At 47.8% G+C, this 20,137-nt stretch overlaps 2 long non-coding RNA genes across 2 annotated transcripts in view; one reads left to right on the forward strand and one right to left on the reverse strand.

Moving 5' to 3' along the window:
- Window positions 1-581: 581 nt before the first annotated feature.
- Window positions 582-7,886, reverse strand: LOC140635538 (uncharacterized). The gene is made up of 3 exons (XR_012032852.1): window positions 7,633-7,886; window positions 4,593-4,804; window positions 582-3,318 (listed from the first exon to the last, which is right to left on the reverse strand). It is a non-coding gene; the product is annotated as an uncharacterized lncRNA (long non-coding RNA).
- Window positions 7,887-15,792: 7,906 nt separating this feature from the next.
- LOC140634712 (uncharacterized) overlaps window positions 15,793-20,137 on the forward strand; it is a 42,325-nt gene continuing 37,980 nt past the window's right edge. Inside the window, exons 1-2 of the long non-coding RNA XR_012032101.1 lie at window positions 15,793-15,995; window positions 16,431-16,669. This is a non-coding gene — a long non-coding RNA (uncharacterized lncRNA). The remainder of the gene's footprint in view (window positions 15,996-16,430; window positions 16,670-20,137) is intronic.

Here is a 20,137-nt window from a genome sequence, read left to right on the forward strand (position 1 = left end):
CTGCTCACATCTGTAGAACATTGTTTTCCAGACCACCATCTGGCTAATGCTACAACATCCAGTCTCCACCCTTCAGCTAGGAGCCTGCATCCCACCTTTACCTGCCGGCAGCCCAGCTCCCCAGCACCTTCACTCCACCCCCTCGGCATCCACAGGGCCTCGGAAGCCTGCTCTCGGCTTGTGTGTCTCAGACTTGGCCTCACATGAGAAAGCCCATCATTTGCAACCCCTGGCTCAGGCAATCCCATTTCCCTCTTCCTCTCGGGAACTTGCTTGGTCACCCCAGATATAAGTTCATTCTTCCTGCCCTTGGTGATGAGGCCACAGTTTCGAATTAGAATGGATGCCGTCTGAAAGAGGATTTTGTGCGGCTTCCAGAAGCAAGGGTCAACCTGAGAGATGCTGTTTATGTGCCCCTCAATATCCAAACACCTGGAATGTTTTAGTAACTAATGGGGACAGAATACTTGAGGTCAGGGTTACCCTAGGAAGCTCAGAAGCTTGGGCCATGGGGCTTTATGCATTTTTGATGCAGGCTACTGATTTCACACTCATACTCAGTGCTTGGGATTCCACTTAATCTTTAGCAACGTTACATCTTTTCTCTGTCTATAAAGCTCTGCGGTCCCTGGTCCATAGACACTTGCCATTGTCCCCCTGCCCTGAGCTCTCATAGCAGCCTGAGCAGTAGCAGCTGTCCCAGTGGTGCTGGGGGCAAGGTGAGAGGATCCAGCAGTGGAGTTTGGAGAAGAGAAACCATTTCTGTGTGCGAAGTTCGTTACTTTGGAGGCCAGGACAAGGCAGTGTCTCTGACCTCCCCAGCCATGGTCGGGCAGATACACTTGTGCCTGGGGACAGAGGTGGGGACAGGTAGGCTGGCTGTGGGAGCCCACTGGGGTGCAGGGGTACAGGGGTACAGGGGTGCAGCAGAGGGTCTGCCTCCTGGGCAGCAGGTGAGCCTTGCAGTCCTTCTCTCATCTTCCTGCCACCACTCCGAGCAAACAGCTCCACTCCACACCGTCTGTCCTCTTGCGTGAATTTAGCTTAACTGGACCAAGGGCCACAGAACCTCTGGCCACCACCTCCCTGTTTACAAGAGGCTCTTTGTGGGAGAGCGTGACACTTAGGGGGAATGGGAATGCGGGAATATTTGTTTCCTTTCCTTGCAGGCCTGCTTCAGTATTCCAATGATTCCCCACCATTATCTGAGCTCTCCCAGGTTAGCTGACTGGCGGGTGTGCATGGCATTATTTTTTTTGGCATCTAACGGCTGGACCGACACCTCCCACCGAAGGGCTCCTGCCCCTTACAGGGAAACCACACCCACAAGTTTTAGATTTTAAGAGACTCGATGAAAATCATTGCATCCCCTGCAGCATAAAGTTTTAATGAGACTTCAGGTCCTCAGCTGTTCCTGGCTGTTCAGGTTCTTGATGAGTCTGAGGGAAGACACTTTGCTTTGCAATGAAGTGACAGTGAGTGGGGGTGGCCGCGGGAAGGGGACATGCAGGATGAGGACTAACCATTAGGGTCGCAAGAACCAATTTCCATCAATGACACTCAAAAATGCATCCCTGCTCCTTCTCCTTCCCTTTAAATACCTTCCCTTTCTCTTTGTGTGGTGTTAGAAGAAACAAGATCATCTCCAGGAGGGCGGCATTCCTCCCCTGGCAGAGGGGTCACCGGGGAGGCATTTCTGTCTCGAGCTGGGAAGAGAGCCCTCCTGCTGCATGTGGTCACTCTCACTGTGGCCTCTAGGCAGGTGGCACTGCCCTCTGTGTGCTATGCCAGGCTGCCCAGAAACCCTTCCACAGCGCAGGGGGAGGAGGGGGCTGTGCTGTGCCAGAGAGACAGGTGTTTTCCTGCTCTCCCAGAGACATCATGGGGTACAAGAAATCACAGAGACCTGTGTCCCTGTGCCCTGCACAAACTTGAGGCCCTCACCGCCAAGGCCCACAGACAAGGCATAGCTGGTTGGGGTCCTCCCTGTCTCTGGGGCAGGAAACCATCAGCACTAGCAGATTTCCAGCAGGAATGATGTTTCCCAGAGTCAGCATCTCTCACTGCCTTTCCTTCCTTGTTAAGGCACAGGGAGCTCCAGACCCCAGCAGGGCTGGAGCTTCTCCTCCTGGCGGGCTCCTTCTCCCAACCTGGGCACCAGCAGTTACCTTTCATGGAAAGGATGCTTCCCTGGGCCCAGTCCTATCCCCATCCCCAGGGAGAGATGTGCCTCTACCCTGGAGTTGCCGCCTTCCCCTTGCCTTCTGCTTCCTGGTCCTTAGGGCAAACCCAGCTCCCAGCACTGGGCCTGCCCCCTTTGCTCCTTCCACCTAACTGTGCGTGTTACGACTGTAGCATTAGCACCGTAAGCTGGGAGTAAGCCCAAGATCTTGTTTCCCTTGGGCTCTAGTTAGGGGAATCCAGACCCCGTGTCAGCTAATCCTCAGTGTTCTCTGTCTTACTACACTGTGCAGTGGTTTTGTGTAAGATGGCAGGAGACCAGCGGGAAGCTCTCTGTATAATATATCTCCATTGCAAAGGTGCAACGGAATGCATGTTTCAAATGTCAGCCACATACGGAGCACTGAGCTCAGAACTTCAGGGGAACCCCAAAATGTGTAAGATATAGTCCCTGCTTTCTAGGAGTTCTACATTTGGAGGGGCTGATAAATCACACTAGGACCCCCAGGCAAGGCAGACCAGTGTAAGTGATCATGGAGAGTGAGTTCCCACTCTGGGAAGGAGACCCGGAGGCAACCTAAGTGGAGAGCCATGGCTGTGGGGCCAAGAAGAGATTCTGCAGAAGCCACAGGTCAGGACAGCTCAGGTGTGCTAGCTGGGGCCACTCTCTCCCGTGGGAGTGTTCTGTCAAGACTGAGCATTCGGGGTCCTTTAATTCTACAATCCCTCAATCCAGCCCCCACCCCACCTCCCGACCTGTTCCTGTGCATCACCGCCTAAAACAACAGGATGGGCATCAGGTCTGCCTGGGGAGCCCAGGGCGTAAGTTCCAGATCAGAGATGGAAACTCAGGCTTTCTTCCTCAAAGCTGGATTGGTCGGGAATACTTCACTCAGAGCATCTGTTTCACCCGGGAATGCCCCTCAGAAGGCAGAAACCCTTGACAATGAGAGATGAACAAGTTAAGAAATAAGTGCTTCCTCTTGTTCGTTTTTTGGTGGGATCGTCCTTCTCTGCCTGACAAGTGCACCGGTGAAGGGACGCCACATCTCACGTGTTGTCTACCGCAACTCTGCCTCTCGCATCCTCCCTCTGGCCTCTCTTTAATTGACAAGGAATCTCAACGCAGCAGATTACCTAATGTGGGACAGATAAAGAGAAAAGAGACAGCACTTATTATAGTGAGCTCTCCCCACCAGCCTGAGGCTGGGAAGACTCGGTGTCTCAGCTCCTCCCTACCCGTGCTGCACTCTGTCTCAGCTCACAAAGGCTCACACTGTAGTCCCCGAGCCGATCGGTGTGGCCCGATAGGCACCTCTTACAGTTACCACTTTGTGTGGCTCCCAGGGAAGGCGGTCACTCTCCCTCCAAACACTTGGCAGGTAGAATCAATAGCTACACAGTCTCCTGAGATGGGTGCCTTGGTTCATTCCAGCCACCCTGGAGCCTCCCCACTGCCCCTGCCAAAGGTTTCTCCTGCAGGGTCAAGGTCAAGGCCGCCCATGGGCGGGGAGGGGCACGGGAGGAATTTCAGTGCCATGGTGCTGGCAAAAGGAGCCGAAAGAGTTGATGGCTGACTTCTAACCCTCCTCTGTTGTCCCAGACTTTGTGATTGGAAAGCAAAGAAAAGGAGGAAAAGCTTATGGATGTGAAATAGGGCTTTGATTTAAGTATGCATGTGTGTTCGTGTATGCATGCATGGGTTTATATGCATGTGTGTATGTATGCATACGTGTGTATGTATGTGTAAGTATGCATGCATGTGCATGTGTGTATGTATGTGTTCGTGTGTTGAGGTGTCATTGGCATATGACATTATTTCAGTGTCTGGTGCACAGTGTAATAATTTGGTATTTGCATATATTCTGAAATGATCACCACAAGAAGTCTAGTTAACCTCCATTGCCACACATAGTTACATTTTTTTTTCTTGTGATGAGTGATTTGTTTTATTTTGATCATTTGGCTAAGAACTATTGACCAGAAGGAGATGAATGTCTTTGCTGTGAAATGTCTGTTAACTGGATGTGAAGGAGGCTGCATGTGAATGTATCTATGGCTCCGTGTGCCCATCGTTTCCCGTTTCCTGCTGTGACGTTCTGTGCTGCTCCCCACACTTCTCTCCCACCTGTACCTGCCCACATGCTCTGAGAACTGTGTGGCAGGCACTTTTACATTATGTAAGAACATGTATTATTGTACATTCTTTCCACCAATATCCATCCCACATTTAAACCCAACATCTTTTTTGGAATCATTCAAATTAAAAAACCAAGGTGAAACCATATTGCTTTTGAAAACTTTTTGAAAAGCTCAGCATTCATCGAGTGTTAACTAGGTCCCCTCATCCCCTGGTGTCATGGCCCCAAGCCTGGGCATCCGTCTTTTGGGAGAGCAGTGACAGGCCTTACCTGTTAGTGTGACAGGCATGAGATATGGCAGGTCCCAGACAGCTCGGGAAAGTATAGTAAAATGCCACAGACTGGGTGGTTGACACAGTGCAAGTATGTATTCTCACAGTTCCAGAAGCTGGAAGTCCAAGGTCAAACTGGGAACACAGTCGGGATCTGGTGAGAACCCTCTTCCTTGCTTACAGATAGCAGCCTTCTCCCTGTATCCTCACCTAGTGGAGAGAGAGAAACAGACTCTGGGTTCTCTTCATGGAAGGACACTAATTCCATCATGAGGGCCCCACCCTCACGACTCCATGGAAACCTAGTCACCTCCCAAAGTCCCATTGTTCAAAAACATCATTTTGGGGATTAAGACTTCAAGATATAAATTCTGGGGAGGCACAATTCAGTCCATAGGATGCAGGTTTTATGTGTGTGTGTTTTAAGATTTATTTCTTTTAGAGACACACACACAGAGAGAGAGAGAGAGAGCACAAGCAGGAGGGATAGGGAGGGAGAGAGAGAGTCTTAAGCAGACCCACTCTGAGTATAGAGCCCGACTTAGGGCTCGATCCCATGAGCCTGAGATCATGACCAGAACCAAAACCAAGACTTGGGTGCACAACCAACTGCACCACCTAGACACCCCAGGTAGTGTGTGTGTTTTGATGTGGCTCTAGCAGTGGTGGCAAACATATAAGCCAACCTGCCAAAGTCCTGTGGTGTGCAAATCTCAGAGGAAGCTATCCATGTGCAATGTTATATTAGTTCCAAACACCATGCCCCCCGCTCCCCACCACCACATGACCTCCCTGGATCCTCACAGAGCTGGTACTTGTCCTCAAGCTCAAATGAGGACACTGAGGTTCGAGGGAGCTAGGGGATCCTCAGTCACTTCCAAAGCTAGAGCAGAGGAGCCACCAGAGCTCCTTGTATCCCTCCTTACCAGGCACTGTGCTTCTGGAGCCTCCTTTCCAGGTGGCAAACCAAGATAAGGGCAGAAGGAAAGTGGAAAGTGGTGGACAAAGGGAGTTGCACACAGAATCATACCACATGCTGGGTTGTGGGACGAGGCTGCTGGTGGCTCAGTGGGGACAGAGTGATGATTTGCTGGGAAAAACTTGCTCTTCCTTCCTTTACCAGCTTAGGCTCGAGTTGCTTCCCTCCCGAGGGTCTGGGAACGTCACTCTGGAGCCAGGGATGCAAGGCCCAGGTGGGTAGGCATCTGTCCTCAGCTGACCACTGGCCCTGGGCCCCCAAGACCACCGACCACCCTCTCTCTCAGATGCTGCACCTACGTCCTTTGAGCCTTTCTTCTCCCCTCCTGCCAGAGGGCATCATCTATGGTGCGTTAGCTACTGGTTCCCAAAGGAGTCTCCCTGAATGATCTTGGCAACGGTTCTGGCCTCTGCTTTCTGTTTTTAGAAACAGCAAAAACAACATGAAAGGACATCACTTCTCTGATAAGGGGCCACCTGATAAAAGTCGGCTTCTTACCACTATAGCGGTGATGAGGGTCTCTATTCATGGTCCAGGTAGGTGTGGGGCTTGGGGTCACACCCCTCCTCTACCAACAGCAGCTCCCCCGCCCCCTGCACATCGTCCCATCTGCCGACCCTGCCTAGGCTCCCTGCTACCTCCTGGCCCAAATCAGCATATGCATACTTTAGGTATGTGTAAGTGCATAGCTCTAGCTATATGGCCCATATATACATTGTACATATCTGGGTCTATATCTATACAGGCCACATGTAGGTATATATATCTAAGTAGCCAGATACATGCATGTACATGCTCACATGTATGCACGCAGAGGTATACATACACAGACCTACGTGCATGTATATATACGTGTATCGATGTTTGCAGTGCACTGTGGCGCTGCGCTAAACCCTTCCCTTAGGCTATCCTCACGCCAACTCTGAAGCAGGGACGGGCCACTCCTCAAAGGAAGAAGCTGCGAGCAGGAGGCATCAGTTGGCTGCCCAGGGTCACGTGGCTGGTTAGCAGTAGAGCAGGGATGGAATCCAGCGCTTCCCCCATGCAAGCACCGTGCCCCACTCCATGTGAGCCCTCAGCCTTTCCCGGGCCAAGAGGCCCACAGGATTGACCCCCCCTTTCAGACCCCACCCCCACCCCGGGGACAAGCACTGGCTTGGATTCCCTTTGGGGCAAAATAATGTGGCTGAGCTCTTGCTCTTTTTCCTAAACCTGCACTTTTTCTTTCCTTCCTACTCTCTGATGTTATCAAAACAAACAAAAAGCATGGTTTATGGTGCATAGGGCTTAATTTGACCTAATATATAGAGTGCACATATTCCTCAGGAATCCATTAAGTTTAATCAAGTGCAGGCTGTAGACCACGTCCGAGGAAGGGCCCGAGCCACCGCGGCCCGGGTTCATCCACAGTTCACGTGGCAGAAATGAGTGAGTCACTCGTCAGTGGCACAGCCAGGGCTGGATTACCCTGCGGCTTCCTTCCTTACAAGGACAGAGATTCCAACTGCTGCGTGAATAACAAAGACCGTAATGTCCCACTGGCTAGTGGAGAGCAGGCCAGCGAGCAAAGGAGCCGCAGCAGCTGCTTTGTTCCAGCGAGCCCAGGGCTGCAATCCTAGCCCCCCTCAGCTGTCACCGTCAAACCCGCTGGGGTCCAGCGGAGAGCACAGATGGCCCAGGGCCATGGGTCCCACCCTTGGAAAACCGCAAGCGGAATCTGTGTCCTGCGGACAGGGCTCCCCCAGGGTGCTCGGAGGCTGGCAGCCTGCCCAGGGGGGTGCTGCTCTTTTGCTTGAAAGGGACCTACGTTCCTTGCAGAGCTTGGGCACTTGCAACCTCACGAGGAACGCACCGCCTCATCTTTCCCCGCAAGTCCTTCACGCCTTATCTACTCCTCACTTTCCCTTCCCTGCCTTTTCGCTCTTGGTTCTCCGGATGCGTCTGTCTCTTGGAGTGCTGGCTAAGTGTTGGATAATTATTAAATGTTAAATGTATTAAAGTAATCATGGTGCAACGCGCTCCCTTAATTAAGCTACAGCAGAGGAATACAAAACCTTACCGCCGTGCCGACTTCTGACTCCTTCCCGCATGAGGTCTAAGTCTATGAAAAGCCAAGCTTTCACATTCATTATAATCACCTATAATAACACTCTATTCTTCTTCTCAAAAGGGGAAAAGCAAAGGCATAGCAGAAGAAACACGATGAAGGGGACTGAGAGCGGAACAGCGTGGAGGTTAAGGACCCGAGTCCTGGCACCTGCGTGCAGGGCTTCCCAATACCAGCTCTGTCACTTTCATGTGGGACCCTGGGCAAATCCGTCATATGATCTGGACCTCAGTTTTCTCAGCACGTGATGTGATTCTCTGTGCAACTCTCCTTGGCCACCCCTTTCCACTTTCCTTCTGCCCTTGGACTCATCCGTGAAGTGGGAACAGTAACACTGAGCATCTCAGGGCGATAAACACAGCGTACTCTGCTATTCACAAGGACTCAGGGACATGAGTCCCATTTCCACCCTCCTCCTCGCTCCTCCACCCCCACCCCAACCTATTGACATTTTCCAGCTCTGATGCAAACAGCACTTGGATAGGCTTTGGCAGATCATTTAAGGCAAGTTGGCTGCTTAGAAGAATTTGCTGCAATCCTAAGCGCCCCCTCCCCCCCATATTAACAGAACTGATTGTGTCCAGGCTGATGGAGCCCTTGATTCTTAGCCAGACTGCAGAGGCATGAGGACCTCTTTCATGCTTGTGACTGGCTGGGTTTGGTGAGCTTCTTTGATGAGCTTTTTTTGTCTATTTCAATGGGGTCAGTGTCCCTTTCCTAGAATGGGAATGGGGTCAGTGTCCCTGACCTAGAAACATCGCACCCCCGTCTCTGCCCCTTAAAGAGGCTGCTTTGTTGGTGCTGTTGATGTTTTATCTAAACTTTCTTTAAATTGACCTCCTTTCTCTACAATGTATGCTAAAATTCTGGGCCCCAATGAAACGTTTCTGAAAGGAGCCCTAATTCCTTTGGTCAAATGCCAAACAAACAACGCTCCTGCTGGGAGAGTAGCCTCTTCTGACAGACCCAGAGCCAGCCCTGCGGAGCATGGGGACGCTGACCACTGTGCTCTCTGAGGATGAAGAAAGCAGACGGTGCCTGCCCTTCCCTGGTCCAGCTCCATCTCCCTGCTCTTTGTCTGTCTGCCCTGCAAGGCGCTTCTTGGCCTCTGACTTAGCCACTGGTCCAGGATCAACAAACATGTTGACTTACAGTAAGTCCTCTTGGCTCCCCAGGTCCCAGCTCCCGCCCAGAGAGGGGAGCTACTACATGGAATTAAAATGTGGCCGAGAACCCAATGAAGCTCTTGTGTGAACCTACGGAGCATGACCTGGTGTTCCATGAGCCTTGTTGGGTCTCTGGGGCTAAAAGTGTCCAGTGTGTCCGTAGTTATTTCTTGACACAGATTTCATCTTCTATGAAGGCCTCACAAATCAAGATTGTGAGCATTAAGGTCCCATTGTGCCAATGCACTTGAGAAAGAGAGAGAGACCTGGGAGAGTATAAACCAAAATGTCAGAGATTGTGTCTCCACCATGGGATTATAGTTCACTTAATTTATTGGCTTTATTTACTTATTTTTTTGCTTAGCAGTATTTCTAAGTTTCCCCAGGTCTCATGTGTCATCCTTGTAACAAAAAAGAAGATCAAATTTATGTTTTAAAGATTACTAAAACGGTAGCCTGTAAATACAACACTCTTTCCACTGGGATGAGCCAGATGCTGACAGTTTTCCCTTTTTTCAGGTATAAATCATTGTTTGCTCTGTGTGAGCTGGTGAGTGCTATTTACAAGGCTATTTTAAACGAACAAGCTTATTTTGGAAGGTTATGATGGACTTGGAGGGCATTACCGGATTTGAGTTGGGCAATGTCTTGGACGCAGTACCTGTTGTGATGGACAAGAGAAGAAATTGCCTTTGGCTGGGAAGAAGCAGGATTAAGCTTCTCTAGGTAAATAGTGGATTCAAGCAATTATCTTTTTAATATGTCAATTAAAAATCCAGCACCCCCTTAAAAAAGAGGCTATTAACATGGATCATATCACTCTTTACACTTCTCAAGGCTATTTGGTTCAGGAAGGAGTTTGACTTAATTAGCCTTGTGAGTGTGAGTGCTGAGGTGCTTTTGGTGGGTGGCTAACTCATTTTTTGATGGCAATATTTGTAACATAAAAGATTTGTGTTAACATAACTTTCATGGAAGCTGACACTCTGGGCCAGGTATTCAGATCCCACATCATCGGGGCACAGAGGTGTTTGAGGACCAGCTCCAATGCCTGGAGAAGGTGGAGGGCGCTAAAGGTTGGAACCCACTTATTCTCCATGTTTGCCATCAAGACATGTGATGCCTACTTTCAGGGCCATTGTTTTCTCTCCACCCATGAATAATGGGGACTGCTGAGCCAGTGTTTCAGTGAGGGCTTTCTGTCTACTTCCCCAGGCCCCAGAGAGATGCAGGCACACCAGTGCCAAGGGTCTGCGCACACACGCTCCTGGTGTCTCAGGCCATGGCTAAACAGGCTGGCACTGCAGGCTCAGCCAGGAGCCGTGGGATGCCAGCTCTCAACAGAGCAGATAAGGGTTGATTGACCTTGGCTCTGGGCAGGCTGGGTGAGCCCTCCGTTTGCAAAAGGCTTAGGAGGTGTTGGGAGAATTTGGCAAGGTTCAGGCCAGCTACGAAGAATTGGTGCTGCTCCACCCGCTTGGATTTGGTAAAGACTTCACAGACATAGGAGGCCAGTGCCAGGAATATAAATAAATAGACTTCCAGAATATTCTGGGGCTAACCTCAGAGAGCATAGCTGAAGAGTTGCTCTCAGGATGACTGGAGGGGAGCTTTTGATAATTTCATAAGAAATGATTTATTTCTTCTGTGTAAAAACCACATATGCTATCAGGTTACCACTACAGGTTGTAAATGGCTTTGAGTGCAGAGCCAATGGGGTGGCTCAGGATCTAGTGTGTTCAGAAGAACCAGAACCATAGTACCCGTATGTCAAGACAGTTTTTAAAAAGAGAAAAATTAGGGGTGCCTGGATGGCTTGGTCTGTTAAGCATCTGCCTTTTGGCTCAGATCATGATCCCAGGGTCCAGGGATCGAGCCCCGGGTAGGGCTCCCTGTTCATCAGGGAGTCTGCTTCTCCCTCTCCCTCTGCTGTTCCTTCTGCTTGTGCTCGTGCTCTTTCTCTCTTTGTGTCAAATAAATAAGTAAAATCTATAAAATAAAAAATTAAAAGATAAAAAGAGAACAATTCATATGAGGCACTGTTCATCCAGGAAACAGGATGAAATGTAAAGTGTGTTCTACTATCTGACCCAATGCAGCATACTGGTGGAAATTTGCTTTACATGTAAGAAGTTTATAAATTGTTTTGTGGCAGCGGCAGCAATGCAAATCCTGTTTCCTTGTTGACTTATATGGCAAGTTCAGAGACTGCCAAAATTACAAACATAAATCTTATTTGGGGCCCTTATAAGTTCAGAATTTGTGATTACTCAAATGTGATCTCTGAAAGTTTATCTTTGCCTACTCAGCTAGCTGTTTCTCTAGAGAGAATGCAAAGCAACAGAACAAAAAAAACCCTGATGAACAGTATTTGAGATCATTGGTGGAAGCAACCGTTTCCAAGCACCCTCAAATATTTTAGAAGAATTAATTACAGAAAAATTACCATTGTCCTAAACAAACAAACATGCATTGAACACTCTGCTGGTTACTATGGCATTAGGACATAAAGAGAAACAAGACGGTGTCTGCTCTCAACATTTAGAACCAGGGTGTTGGGCTTGAATAAATTGGCTATAAGACAGAATGCTTTAAATGCATCCTTTTCACTCCCAACCTTGTTAAAAGGGAATACAAGGATCCTTGCTGTCCTTCTTACACCTCATATTCAAATTGCAAACTAACGAAGCCCGATTCCTAATCCAATCATCAGAAAAGTTTAGCTTTCAAAAACCAGTAAGCAATCAGTAGCTGGTCTTCTGTTCTCTTCTCCCTTAAATTTCGTTGACACTGACTGTTTCCAACTTCTTGTTACACTGTCTTCCCTATCTTCTTTCTCTTTCCTGGTATCTTCATATTAGGCCTTTGGCCAATCGTATCATACCACCATTACCCCGGGGTCCCATTTCCATGTTTCTCTTCTTACTCTGGAGAAGGCTCTGAACGAGCTTATAAGTACCTGTCACTCGTACCACAGGTTGTCTATGCCATGACACAGAAATCTGCTCTTCACGTGGACCTCCCCATGGACAAGTGTGGCCACTCAACGTTTCGGGGCACTAAGTGACACAGAAAGAGGGGACTGTTTGGGTGGCAGTGTGGGTAATGAACGGGATGAAGGTACAATAGAGAAGGCATGTAGATTAGGAGGCTTTTGTGACCAGGTGAGGTAACGAGATGCTCAATCCATATAGATCCGGGCATCGTTTGTTCCCTGTATGCCTCTTGGCAGGATCTTGAGTTATGTTTATGTGCCTACTTGCTCTTGGAAGAGGAGGACTGTGATTTTCATCTTTGTGTCTTTAGCCCACAGTAGGTACTGTAGTACGATTTACTTTCACCAACAGGGCAGCAGTGGGGTTGGAGAGGAGGGCTAGTTGCTCACCATGCTTGTTGACCAGTTGGGTGTGGAGTCTGAGGGTATAGGAGCAGCTGCGGAGGACTCTGAGCACCAGGTCGAGGTCACTGGTAATGGTGAAACCATTAACAGAGATAAGACACATGGAAAGAAGGGGTCAGTGGCGCCAACACGTGGGGTTTAGGATGTCCTGTGGAATTTGGATGTTTGGAGACAAATGGAAGCAAAATACCGTGCTGATCTGCTGTGAATTAGTCCATGCAACTGAAAACATGAACACTAGGAACTTATACAATTACGTTACAGATCAGATAATGACATCTCTGGGTTTAGAAGGATCTTTAAAAATCATCTAGTCCAATCGTCTGTCAAATGCTTTAATCCTCTCTAGAACTTGCCTGCCGTGTGTCTCATGCTTTGGCCTCGGTTTGTGGGGTTTCTTCGTATTTACAGTAGTTTTCCTTTCTGATTGATTCTCCTTGGGAGATTGTGGCCTCTTACTCTGTTTGAACTTTCTCTGGGCTTTTCTATCATACCAAATTTTTATAATTAGCTGTTCAGAGAAACCTTTTATTGAACATTTATTTACCTGTCATGGGTGTCCATGATTGTATTATTGGATGATCTGAAAATACGGCTGCACTAGACTCTATAAGAGAAGCTTTGGGTTCACTTGGAGACAAGAGTTAAGAACTGGGTTCGCTCATAGCAACTGCCTCTTCTCAGCCCCAAGATTTCTCCAGCTTTTCAACTCTTAAGGAAGCTGGAAGCAGACTGCCTGGAGGTGGATCTTGGCTGTACTACCTACCAGCTGAGAGACTTTGGGCAGGTTATTTAGCCCTTCAGAGCTTCAGCTTCTCCAAGCAAGTGGAGGTACCGACGGTGTTCATCTCTTAGGGCTATGAAAAGATTGAAGGTGAAATGCTCAAATGACCTCTGCCATGTAGTAAGTCTTAACAAATATTAGCTCTCGTTATTGCTCTGTCAGGCACATCCGTCCATACAAAGCACAATCACCACTAGGGGAAATGAAGAAAATGAGGAAAGATGGCAGAAACCATCCTGGCCTCCTCTAATGACAAAGAAAGGAAATGACTGGAATCAGCGAGGTCTGAATGTGATGGAGAGGAAGCGTCCACACAGAGCCAAGAGTCTCTCCACTCACAGTTTTCCAGGGAAAGAATCACGGGAAGACACAGCTTCCGGGATTCAGAAGTGAGAATGTTTTCATCATCATTGTGAGGCCTATTTTAAATAGTTTGGCTAATTAGGTGATGATTAAATTGCACTGCTCCCATATGCTTGTGCTTTCTTCTCTGCAGAACATGTCTGCCCAAAAAGTTGTAGGCGGATTATGTGTCTGTAAAGGAATTTTTTGATTCTCTGCACATAGTCAGCTCTCAAATGTGTTGAATGGTAACCTATTTTATGAAATTAATAGCAATCATAGTAATAGCAGCTACCTAACACGCATTTACTTTGCACTTCATGAAATTATCTCATTTAATCCTATGAAGCTGGTAACATTACTCTTTCTAACTCTTGAAGAAAGCAAAGTCTAGAGGGCAATGAAGTCTCTGTGTCATCCAGTTCTCTCTGCCATTTCTTTGTTTGCATGTTTGGATTTTTGTTGCTGGGTATTCTTAGCACAGAATGCACCTGCAGGAGGAATGATAGAAGTGACTTTCAATATAGCTCTAAACAGACGTGGCTGCTAAAGAATCAGGAGGGATGGCATATGGTGACGCTGAGGATAGAACCGTGGGAACGGTGTGGGGACCGTCAGAGGATGACGGGCAGAGAAGGCCCCGGGAGGAGGAAGAACCAAGAAGGCTGGGCTGAAACCACTCATGAAGCAGACTTGCAGAGAGCCCTTGGGCAGAACGATCGTGGGTAAGCCCGAATGGCGCTGGCTCCCCTTCACCGGGGACAGTACTGACCTGTTATGAACTAACCCCAATCACTGTCCAGCCTCATCTAATACTCCCTCCTCTCATGGCCTACTTTCCCAATGTGGTAGACTACTTTTTTGTCTGCAAAACCTACTGTTTCTTGCCACGAACCTCTGTTTTTATGCACAGGGCATCTCTATCTAAAATGCCCTCCTTCACAGACCCAGCTGGTGAATGTAATAAAGCCACCACTTCTTTTAATGTAGATGAGTTCTAATTCTTATAAAATACTGCCAGCTAGGCTGATTATTTCCATCTTGCAGATGGAGAAACAGAGGCCTTCTAAGGCTGAATAATAAAGCCAGTGTTACACAATTAGATGGAGGGCTAGAGCGTAGGTCTGCCTAATTTTAAAGTCTGTTACCTTCTCTTTTACCCCATTCCTTTAGAAACTCTGTCGCCTCTCAAGCTCAGCCCTGATACTGTTTCCTCTGTGAAGCCTTAATGGAATTCCTCAGATAATTGCATATTCCTTTATAGTCCTATAATACTCTGTACACATCTACAAAAACAGTTATTTATTAAGGTTGCATTGTAATTATGTCTATGTGGTTGTCTTGCTCCTTCAGTATGGGCCTCATACTGAGGTATATCTTTATACATCTTGATAATAGTACGTTCCCTCGCTGTCTTCCAACCAAGCCTTTCACATTGCTTGCCATGTAATGTGCCCTTAATAAATTATTACTGAATTAATGAATAAATTAATTAATGCTAAGGAACTCATCTGTGAAACTGTGAACTTCCTCCTCTTTGCCAGATTATTGATTCTGTCCTAAGTCTGTTCCCTGTCTGCATCCCACACTAGCGTGATGAACATTAACCAGATGGCTAGCCGCAGAGATGTCCATCCTTGGACTCAGAGCCTACTCCCCAAGCCAGTGTGCTGGAGACAACTGGAGACCATCCCAGGCCCTTGGATCACTGGTGGCCCCAGTGGCAGCAGCAGCAGCAAATCTAAGGATGAAATGAAACTGGATTAAGCCTTCAGGAGCTGACCTAGAAGCAGAAGTCCTTGGTTTTCCCAATCCAACCCATTTTACAGCATTTGCTGAGTCACCTCACATGAACTTCACTCACAGAGATGTGCTTTGGGTGCTGTGCTGCTCGGGCTGATGCTTTTTCCAAATGTGGGCTGTAGCCAAATGCCTAATTCCAACTAATATGTAGTTTATGTTTTAATAGAAGCAAAATCACTTGACCTCTTCGAGGTTCACCCCTAGTCCTTGTCAATCACTCTCTGCCCTCCCTGTCAGTCTTTGACCTGCCTTCCTTTAAATTCCATTCACTCTCCACCTTCAAAACATGAGATGGCTTGTTTCCAAAACTGTTGTCTAGAAACTGAGGTGGTTGGATAATGAGCTGAGCCAGCCTCTTTCATTGAAAGGGTTAATATTGCTTCCCCAGTGACTGACCACAGTTGAGCTGCCACCGAGTTGCAGGTATAGTGACTTATCTCTACAATCACACAGTGCAATGGTGGGCACCCTGGATCCTGGGGAGACATTTTCTCTAATGTTTCAGTCGTAATGTGCAGTGGCAATAAATCATTCAACTTTGATTGTCAGGGTTGTTCTACAAGGAACACAGACTCCTTGCAAGAGTGACCATCTATCCTGGTTTATGCCAATGGTCCCAGTGTCACCCTGTTCCAGTTTGCATTTATTAGGTACAGAAGTGGCCAGGTTTCCAGATACCAGTGTCCTTCCTTCTTGCTGTCTCCTTATCCAGCCCCAGCTCACTAATAGAACACAAGTCCAGCTGTGCATTAACCTCGGCAGGAGAGGCGTGGATTGTACTGTGTACCTGGGGGTGTGAAGAAACCCAGCCATCAGAGGGGTAAGCCTTTAGACAGATCTGTGCAAAGACATGGGGGATCTTGTCAAGTCCAGCAGACTCAGTGGCAGGCTCGGGCACAGGCAAGGTAGGCTGCTGTTGGGTGATCCTGAAAGAAGAGCCATACAAAGGTGGTCCCCATCACCGGGCAGGATAGGTTTACCACAGAGGCACTTCCTAAAAGCCTGAGGGAGATTACATTTATTCTAGCTAAAAACATTATGTAAATGCTTATGGAAGTGCCATTAACTGATTAACAGATGAGTATAAATTAGCTCGTATGATTAAGTGATTAATACCCATTGTGAGCTAGCAGAGCCTAAAGAGAATAGGGCCTGATGAAATGAGACTAAATATTTTGCCTACGCCATTACAAGGTTTTTAGGTTTATGTGTGATATCTCATTTTGATGTGATTTCTTCTAATATTGTGTCACAGGGAAAGAAGAAATGATGAAGGCTGGGATAAACCAATCTTTAATGAACTTAGACCCATTGTACACACCCTAATGCTAGCCCTCCCAGCAGCCCCGTGAGGAAGTGGCTGTCATCCCACTGGACAGACAAGGTAATGGGGCCTGGAGAGGTCAAGCAGGCCATCCAAGATGGCAGAACCAGGGCCGAGAGCCGGAATGGATCCAGGTCCCACTGCCCTTCCACAGGGCCAGCCCTCCACTGGTGAGCAGAGATTTAAAGGAAATATGTGGCTTGTTCTTGAATGAGTTGTGGGAATTAGTGATGATCACAAAATGATGATAAGGAGGACAATGTGAGGTTGGTGGTGAGGATGACCATCTTCGTTGCTGTATGTCGGCACCCCACCAAGCTTCTCACATTTATTATTTTATTTAATCCTTATAAAATGCATATGGAGCAGGTGTATGAACCTCTTTTTGCAAATGAGAGCATCGAGACAGTAACTGGGTAGTTGTGCTGGAATTTGAGCTAGTTCTTTCTGATGAGAAAGCCTGGTTTCTGGCTCTATGCTCACTGCCCCCTGGTCTGTTGGAGTGAGACCCAAAGACAAACAAACATTCCCGACAAGAGCCTGGTGTCAAGAGGCCTTGAGGCAACAGACTCTGGGAACAGAGCTGGCATTAGAACTCGTTCTCCATCAAAATTTGACTCCCCCCCCCCAAATAAAAAGAATAGAAGAGAAAAAGAATTGAGGAATTTGATACTAGAAAAGAGTAACATTAAATTCTGTCTAAAATAATATTAGCTAGAAAAGTAGGGAGTTGGCTCTAGGCATAATTTTTTCTGTATTTTAATTTTTAAATTTAAATTTTGTTTTCTGTAGTATTTAATTTAATTTTTGTATTATTATTATTTAAGATTTTGTTTATTTATTTATTTGAGAGAGAGAGAGAGCAGGAGCACATGCCTGAGTCGGGGGGAGCGGAAAGCAGAGGGACAGGGAAGAGGGGCACCCTCCATCCCTGTCCCAAGGAACAGGGAACCTAATGTGGGACTCAATCCCAGGACCCTGGAGCATGACCTGAGCCAAAGGCAGATGATTAAATGACTAGCCACCACCCTTGTATTATTTTGTAAATAAAGATTGGCAGTCACATTTAGCTAATTGATTAGTATTGAGATAGGCTAAAAGATAAGTGAACCCCATTGAGGTCTATTATGGGCAAAGACTGACTATCCTGTGGACAATATGAGATCTCTGGGTATTTCTGGGTGAGAAGCCCCCCAGGGAAATCCAGGATGAGGCTCTAGTGCTGAAATTCAATTTGTTTCTTTCCAAAATTGCCTAGAGATGGGGCCAAACCCAATCCAGGGTTCTTTACTTGGGAAAAGCAAGTCAAACGCATGAATTCAAAATGGGCTAGTATTAACTTTGCTTAAGTGAGCACAAAAATTGATGTAGACAGAGAGCCTAGCCATCAGTGCACCAACGTTAGCCAAATGGTGAGCTGTGAAAATTTCCTGCAGTTCCCCAACCCCCTTCCTGGTCTTCGGTGTTTCCTTCACTGAGGTGCCAAGCAGGGACTGCTGCTGGAAATCCCAAAACCTCGGTGTGTGAAGATCTGGCCCTTGTTTCAAGCTTCTTCCCTCCTTAGACACTGAACCTTTCTTCCGGGTTAGTTTTTAAGGTAATTCATCAGATAAATCCATGCAGATATACTAGTACGTTGCTCTTAGACATTACAGTAGGCACCGCTCCAACCATGAGATATGCTGCCCATGCTGAGCATTTTACAAATGAGGGCACATTGGTTAGGGGCAGTTTAGGGGTGCTGCTCTGTGGAGACCTGGTCAGGTCCTCCCCAAGAGGGACTGCACAGCCAGACCTGAGCCAGGGAGAAATGGGGCTACTGGTCCAACAGACGTCAATGTGCACGGATCAGCAGGTAGACTGTGAGTCCCCACTAGGATTCTTATGTGGACTCACATTGCTGATCCCAGCCTTCTTTTCTCCAATAACCTGTGACAGAATTCAATTTGGACAAGGACCCAAAGGAGAAATCCTTTTTGCTTGTCCCAAGCCCCTGAGCATCTTGAAGGCAGGAGCATGTCTTACCCTACATGAAGCCAGCACCTTGTTTATGCATGTGTCGATTAATATCACCAACACCAGTGATGAGGAGAAGGTTTAGCAATCATCCATTCTTAATTAGTGGCTCACATCTATTATCCAAGTAACCCTATGATCCATATATCTGCTTGCCAGATTTTCCCTCCCATTCTAAATGTGCAGTCTCTGACTTCCCATGTACTTCTCTATACTTTTACATCGTATCACATGTATCCTCGGATCACACACTGGAAATAAGTCATTGTGTAAATAAACCAACAAATAAAGTGCTCAGATGTGTAGGAGTATCCCAAGCTACTACACTTTTAAAATCCCCTTTTGAGAAACATGGTGAAATTGTGACAGGTCACTTGCTGCCGGGTCCTATGCGTGATCCTTTTCTGGAACACCTCTTCATAACCATCATGATGGTCTCTTATTCTAATAAGAATATTCTAATAATGAACATGTATATACATTTTCCCCTGAAATTCTCATCTATCCAGTACTTGTATTTTACTCTTAATGCCATAGGAAATCTTTACTGAAGTCCCCTGAAAAATGTTAGTGTTCTGAATGCCACAAATGCATTTCAGCTTTGTAGTTTTCAATATTTGCAAATAAGGTTAGAAGCTTGCTTACCTCAAGGGACAGGGCATCAACTCTGTGCAAAACTAGGGCACAACAGCATTAGGGGATCTGGTTCCCAGTCCCCAGAGCAGGAGAACAGGTAAATCAGAGGCAGGTCTGTGCCCAGTGTTGGCCACGCTGTCCCTGTCACTGGGGTTGGGCAGCAGCTGAAGCCAGGTGGGCGAGGAGCAGAGCGGCTGTGGTCTCTCTAAGGTAGCCAGATGGCAGGGAGCTGCCTGCTGGGCACGGGAATGGCCAGCCCAGGCATGGGCACTTTTTGCTGGAATTTGCTCTCTGTTATCAGGGCGCCAGGTGACATGGGTCATCTTCCGCTTCAAGCCAAGTTACAGGACAACAGGAGAAATCTACCACCTGGCCGAGACACCTCAGTGAACAGCCCTCACATGGGCTGAGCCATGAGTGAATGCTCAGAAAACAAAACTCTTTCTTGTCTGGTCCTAAAGGGCTCCTCCTGTCCAGTCCTGTGCAGGAGCTTGGTTGCCTGCACATCTTCAAGGGCTGAGCTTGAGGATCATGCATCAGCCATAGCTGCCGCTGACCCCTGTGCCTTGCTGTGGGACTGCAGGCGGTAACTCCAGCCTGCCCCATGCTCCCTGGCGCCATCCTCTTGCCTTCTCGGTGTGGCTCACCAAAGGCTGGGAGTCGTAAGACAGTTAGCCAGGGTAGAACAAGAGGAGATGATCGGGGATGCAGTCTTTCATAAAAGTCATAGCCTGGAAAGGAGCAGGCTGACAGAAGCTGGGGCGTCAGGCTGGCTGGTTTGAACCAGGAAAATAAGGATTTCACTAAGCTGCCTTATAGCTAAGCCAAGCCACTCTCCAGGATGCAGGGCCACAGCCCTATTGCCACTCCCCCGGGGAGCCTTGCCCTAAGCAGCCTGAGCCCCAAGAACTGGAGGAGGAGCCTTCAGGAGGCATGCGGTGGGTGCCACGTGTGCAGGATGGGATCTCCCCCTGCCCAGATCTTCC

Source organism: Canis lupus, chromosome 6, assembly GCF_048164855.1.
Source record: "Canis lupus baileyi chromosome 6, mCanLup2.hap1, whole genome shotgun sequence".
NCBI lineage: Eukaryota > Metazoa > Chordata > Mammalia > Carnivora > Canidae > Canis > Canis lupus.